We start from the raw sequence: 5,170 nt of genomic DNA, 5'->3' as shown, positions 1-5,170 counted from the left end.
CCATGATTATTTCACTGGTCCCCTTTTAATCAACACTTAGGCTGTTTCCAAACTTGGCAGCACAAATAATGTTGCAATAAATCACCATATGCATAGAAATATACACATATGCATAATAAATACATACATGATTTTGCACATGTCACACTGGGCATTTTTTAAACATATGAATTAGTTGCCAATATGTAAAAATAGGGGGATTTCATGTATAATCTGGATTTGTTACTCTTTTTGAAATATGAGAAGATCTGAGGACACCAGCTCACATTCTCTCGTGGCATCCATCGGCAGGAGCTGAGAACTTGCTGCCCTGTCAGTGGGCCACGTGCTCTCCTGCTTGCCACTGCCTCCGCTCAGCCGGCTCACTCACCAGTATTACTCATCAGACCCCCAGGGATGCAGGAGTTTTTGACCCCAATAGATTCTCCAGTTCCATGGAAGCTTAAGATAAGTTATCAGCAAGTGCAGTAACTATGTACTAGCTTAGTTCATTCTCATCGCCGTCTCCAAAAAAGGGAAAAAAAAGCCTTTACTAAGTTAGAATTTAATGTTATGCCTTCTGCCTCTATAGAAAGTTGAAATAAGAATTGTCTATTTAAGAAGGATTTTAGTGTCTTTTACGGGGCTGTCACTGAAGATACTGTCCACTGAGTTACTCAAAGTTCTTTAAATAAATTCTCATTCCATAAATGTCTGCTTAGGTTTGATTCCAGAATAATAAAAAGGTCTCTTTGGGTGAATGCATCTACTTTCTCTTGTCAGAAAATGAAAATGGAATAATGCAGAAACTTCTTCTTTTGCATTAGGAAACAAAAGAAACTTTTACCCAGATTCAGCGTCCCTTGAGAATTACCAGCTGGTCTCCGCTGCCTTGCAAGATTCTACCTCTCACATTTTATTTAAATCAATAATGAGCGACCCCCATCCCTCAGTCACAGGCAGTCCATCTAGGTTCAAGTTCCCACCTTTTAGTCAATTTCAGGATGAACTTAGTCCCCAAATTAACATTTTAATGGCTAAAACTCAGTGCCATTTATTTCGCTGGCATTTTCATATTTAATAATGTAGATAACCTAAGTTATAAAAATATACATTTCCCCTGAGGGACCTAATGTACCTATTTTCATTTTGAATGAAATAAAAATTACATATAAATATGTATATTTGTGCTGTATTAGCTCTTACAGAAAAAGTAAGGTTGCTTATTTAGCAATGAGTTAGGTGAACTATTTTTTTTTAATCTCTGAATGTCTTCTTGAGACCTGTGTTTCAATAGGAATCTGCATCGTGGCAGTAGGTGCGGTAAAAATATTGAATAGTGAAAAGAATGCTGTTTTTTATTTTTAAATTTCCATTGTTACTATATAATGCTAAAAATACAACCTAGTTTAAAAGTTAATTTCATATATTTAATGACTTAAGGAAGTTCTAAGTCCGCTTAAAAACTCTGATCGCAAATCCAAAATTTAGTTCTTAGCTAAGCAATCAGTCTGCCATGGTTACTTGTTAAGTAGCCTGGCTGTCATTTGTGCCTTCAGCTCTTTTCCCAGTTTCAGGATCTAAGGGAACAATAGTCAAAGCATATTGTAAAGAAGCTTGGACAGTCGCTGCAGTGCTGTCATTAGTTAGTTGTGTGAGCTCGAGGAAGTGACCGCAGCAATCAGTTTCCTTCCCTGTGAAATGCACCTGCTCCTGCTCAAGGTGCTGTGATGACAGTCAAACGACATGTAACATGTAAACATCCTTGGAAAAGGTTCAAGTGACATAGTAGTTACAATAATAAAAGCTAATATGGACCAGACTGTCCTCTAAGTAATTTACATATATTAATTCACCTAATCTTTAGGAAAATTCTATGCGGGCTATTATTATTATAAATCATATTTTATAATAGGATATGAGAACACTCATATTTTATAGTAGAAAAACTGAGGCATGGAGCGGTCATATGACTTGCCAAAGGTCACACAAGAGCCAGGATTTGAACTAGGATGTCTAGTTCCAAGGCCCATGCTCTTAACCACTTTGCTGCCTCCCAAATGTAAGGAAGTGTAAAAATTACTAAATTACTACCCAAAGGTAGGCAAATTTCTTCCAAATACATCTTTCCTATTTTCTTCCCAGACATTAGTTCATGCCCAAGAAAGGAAAAAGCAAATCTTCCTTTGTATCTTTCCTGCAGGACTGTTTCCTACTAAATAGGAATGGATATATGACTGATTATTCTCTAAGTTGCTATAACGCATTTGTTTAGTGTGTCAAAATCTGCAATGTGCTTTCCCACCCATTATCTAACTTGAACTTCACCAGGGCAAAGCAAAACAAATAGTCATCGCTATTTTCATATGACAGAGGAGAAAGTTAAAGTGTGAAGAGATGATGAAAATCACTGAGGCCTCATAGCCAGTAAAAGGCAAAGTTAGGACTAGAATTCATTTTTTCTGAATCTAAACCCTGGGCTCCACCTACAAACCCATCCATGTTTTCACCAAGCTCTAACTAAGATGCAGCATGGTAAGGGGTGACATAATTGAATCCTTTGGTCCTATGCTTATACGTTTCTTCTGTGGGAGAACAGAGGGCATGGTGGGACAGGAAAAATGCTATGTTGTTGAGCACAGGGTACTGGTCTTCCCAGAGAACACTGACATAAAGATAGGGTGCCTCCAGTCGTGTGTGTGTGTTGGGAGTATATGTGCTCATCAAGACTAGGGGCCACCTACTCTGTGGTTCCTGGAACGTGTGCCTATAGATGAGGTTCCTTCCCTTTTCTCCTGTGCCCCAAAACCTGAAATGGAAGACAGAAGAGAAAGGAATGCTGGGTTCCTTCTAGTGCATTTCCAATCTTGACTGTAGTTGGTGGACTCTTGCCCATAGATGGTGGAATCCTGCCCTGGAGGCAGCATCAGGGATCGCCCTTATCCATGCGCTTCATTTCCCAGCCATGGCAGAAGATGGCCAAGAGGTAGTTAGGGACTAGAGAGGACAGCAGAGGACATTAAAGAAAGTCAAAGAGAGGAGGAAGGGCATCAAGCGTTACCTTTTGGAAGGAACAAGGAAGAATTAGTATGGAAGGGATAAGGAAGGCAACAAATATTTGAGGAATGTTTGAGGTGCAGAGGAAATAAATGATTCTCTGGCAAATCCTTCATAGACCCACAATGCTCTTCCACGATATATGCCTTCAATTCGGCTAAAGCTCCTCATATCCCTCATCTCTGTTGCTTCACAAGAAGCCCAATGCCACTGTCTTAGCCTCAGGGATCGAAGCAAATCGGTAGGTGATGAGAAAACTAAGAAAGCAGAATTATCTTAATTGAGATGAGCAAACTGGGGCTAGGATGGTGTCAGCCAGCACAGGCACATTAGTGGCAGGCAACTTTGTCCCTGGCACTGCCTCTACTCTCCCAACAAACACACAGTCTCTCTGAGGACCCCACAAATGCTTTCAAAATTCATTAAACCCATCACATTTCTGATGTCTCTTAAAATCACCATTCTCCATAATTTCAACATGTTTGCTTCAATTGTCATCATCTGATTTTCACAACACAAGTCCAGTGAGTCCACTTCCCACCACAGGGGCACAGAGGGTGTAGAGGGTTTTCAGCTGTAGTAGATGCACTTAGATGACTTACCCATTCCACCTGAATGGATGCATCCTCCAGCAGAACCACATACCACTCATCCTATCATTCCAGTTGGTTGAGTTCACAGCTGGAAGACTAGAGGCTGGTGGGTGGCATGTGATATGGTAAAATGAACATGAGCCTGAACATCACAATTGGGATCTTAGCTCACTCTATCCCTTTCCAGCTGGGTGACCTTGGGCAAGTACCTAGTTTTCTCTGAGTCCTAGTTTTCTCCTCCATGAAATAGAAATAATATCTTCTTCTAGGGCTTGTTATGAAGACTAAATTAGGTAACATTTATATAGTGCCAGAGACAGTGTCAAGTCTTGAGCGTAGATGCTCAAGAAATCATAGTAAATATCACTATTATCATCATTCTTGTTATGAATCCCAAAATAATGAACAAAAATTAGAAAGGCAGCTACCAGAGAAGATTTTTCATAGCAAATGAAGTTTACAAGCACGTATTCTTCAAAACACTCAACCAACTCTTCCTTCGTGCTCCCCAAACAATTTGTACCTACCTCTACCGTAGAACTTTTATCAGTGGAATTTTGCTTGTGAATCTGCCTCTGAACTGGAGTGTGAGCTCTGCAAAATCAGGAAAATAGTATTCATCAAGAGCTTCTCTCAATGCCTAGAAAGAATAGGAATTAATAAATTCTGAATGAATGGAAAGCTGTCAAAAAAAAAAAAAAAACTCTTCCTCAGAAGAAATTTATTCTACAAGTTGATTTGGAGATGTACTAGCAAATGAGTTTATAACGCTTCCCTAAATGTCACTAGGAGGTAGCCAACCTAAACTGTAATTAATTAAAAGTCATCTGTAAACTTGTTGAGTGTAAACTGTTACAAAAGGATGCTAAATGAGAAAGGGAAGGACTCATGCAACTACAAAGGCAGCTGACAATGGTCACCAGAGAGGAGAGATGAGGAGAGGGTCGCCTCTCTCCTGCTCTGCTCTCGGCACGAGGGTGCTCGGACTGGAAATGTTCTGGCTCTTCCGACAAAAACGTCTCTTGGGACGAGAGAGACAATTCATTGAGCTGCCAAGGCTTGACAGGACTGTCCCTTGAGGACATCAGCTCTGATTCTATATTCACCAAGAAACCTTCTGAACTGTCATGTTTTTCGGAGTGAACTCACAGTCTCAGGCCAGGTTTTTCTCCAGCTGCAAGTTAATAAACCCGCATTCTAACTTACATATCAGAATTGGGGTTGAAGAGGGTATTATCATGAGCCAATTATTTGGTGCCAGGAAAAAACTAAATAGGATAAAACTGCGGACTGGACTTAAATGTCAGAAGGTCCAGTCCTGCTAGCCTTACCTGTCATATCACTTCAACAAATACAGGAAAGATTACAGGAAAAGCTAAGGGCTGGAAGGAAGCCCCAGCCTTCAATGTTATTATTCCCCATTTGAACTTCAGAGTTCAAAGAGGCATTATATGGGCTACAACAACAAAAACAATTTCTTTTGTCTCAGTAGACACCAAGCAAAAGATCAAAAGGCAACAGGTGTATATCATGGTAAAAGA

This window comes from Balaenoptera ricei, chromosome 4, assembly GCF_028023285.1.
Source record: "Balaenoptera ricei isolate mBalRic1 chromosome 4, mBalRic1.hap2, whole genome shotgun sequence".
In the NCBI taxonomy this organism is placed as follows: Eukaryota; Metazoa; Chordata; class Mammalia; order Artiodactyla; family Balaenopteridae; genus Balaenoptera; species Balaenoptera ricei.
The sequence above is the reverse complement of the archived record's forward strand: the minus strand, read 5'-3'. Positions refer to the sequence as shown.